The sequence below is a fragment of the Microtus oregoni genome, unplaced genomic scaffold (genome assembly GCF_018167655.1).
Source record: "Microtus oregoni isolate MIOR12 unplaced genomic scaffold, Mior012 000006F_ref0000085, whole genome shotgun sequence".
Lineage (NCBI taxonomy): Eukaryota > Metazoa > Chordata > Mammalia > Rodentia > Cricetidae > Microtus > Microtus oregoni.
In genome coordinates, this window is record NW_024543065.1 from 16,054,726 (window position 1) to 16,056,358 (window position 1,633).

Below are 1,633 nucleotides of genomic sequence, written 5' to 3' on the forward strand. Positions count from 1 at the left end.
CTTTTGCCGGAGGTGACCAATTAAAAACACACACCAATAAAGACAAAGGAGACATGTCTTCACAGGGATGCGAAGGGTAGGCGGGGAACCATGTTCCATTCTGCCAGTGGGAGGGAGCATGCTGAATTAAAAATGTAGGGAAAGGGGAACACTAGGTTTTTCCTTTAGACACAGGCAGGTAACTGTGTCCTTGCCTCACCAGGAGACTATTTAGGTCCCGGTAGGAACAAAGTTTTACATTTTGAAAGACCTACAGTGGCTGTGAAGAGCCTGATGCCATGAGTGTCCAATTAATTCCATCTGGAGGTCATAAATTTATCGTAGAAAGAGAGCAAGCAGTAACACGGGGAATAATAAAGGCCATGCTGAAGGACCGGCCAGGCCAGTTTGCTGAGAAGGATTTAGAGTGACGGTCACGTGTGCTGTGAGAAAAGTTTAGATGTGTTTGACCTACAAGGTTGTCTACACTAACAGCTCCACGGACAAAGCTGAATTCCCAACCGCACCTGAAATCTCACCCGTGCGACGATGGCTGCCAAACCCCTAGACTGTTAAATAAAGTTAATGATAACACAGTGCTAATCTTTTCAATATTAAAAATTTAAATGAATGACGGCATAAAGAGTCTGGATGAAGAAAGAGAGAAACTGCAAAAGGTGTCAAAGCGTCTGATGCTCCAGAGAGAGGAGCAGTGAGGTGGTGACTGTGACCTTAAAGCAGACAGACCCAGGAGAATTTCACAGATGCCCAGTTTCTGTAGGCCTACCAATGCAATCAACATACCTAGAAGACTTTCCCCTTTTCTTTTCTTATTCTTTCTGTTAAAAAAAAACAATGTATAGGTTGGGGATGGGATGTGGGTGGGAGTGCAGGTGGCACTTTAACCCCAGCACTCAGGAGAGAGAGACAGGCAGATCTCTGTGAGTTCAAAGCCAACCTGGTCTACAGAGTGAGTTCCAGGGCAGCCAAAACTACACAAAGGAACACTGTTTCCAAATCCAGAAAGAAAAAAAAAATCTAATACTTTCTTTGTGTATATGTGGTAAAGAATGTTGCATGTGCCACAGCTGGGAAATGAAAGTCAAAAATATGCCTTATAGATATATTTGTTTTATTATTTTACATATATAAGTGTTTTGCTTACATGTGTGTATGTGCACCTCATATCTGCCTGATGTCCACAAAGTTAAGAAGGTTTCAGATTTCTGGGCAACAGAGTTACAGATGGTTGCGAGCGACCAGGTAGGTGCTGGGAATTGAATCCTAGCTCTCTGCAAAAGCAACGAGTGATTTTAGCCACTGAACCAGTCTCCAGTCCAGGTTCAAAGGGGAGAGAACAATTTGTGGGAGTCAGTTCCTTCCGTCCACCACGTGGGACCTGGAAAATGAACACAGACTGCCAGACCAGGCAGCCGTGTGATTTTTCTCTAACTCACCTCACTGGCTCAGTTTCTCCTGCTTTCAACTGAACACACTGGGATTCTGAATGACAACTGAATTTTGTTAAAACAAAATAAACAGGCATATAGATGATTATGTTATACCATTTTCAGCTTATCTACGGTCACTGGTTTCCACCTACTGGGATTATTTAAACTGTCTGAACTATGGGGAAGCTGGTCTACAGTTTTGC

General features: G+C 43.4%; 1 pseudogene; it reads left to right on the forward strand.

Moving 5' to 3' along the window:
• Positions 1–251: 251 nt before the first annotated feature.
• On the forward strand, positions 252–555 carry LOC121450010 (annotated as a pseudogene).
• Positions 556–1,633: the final 1,078 nt, after the last annotated feature.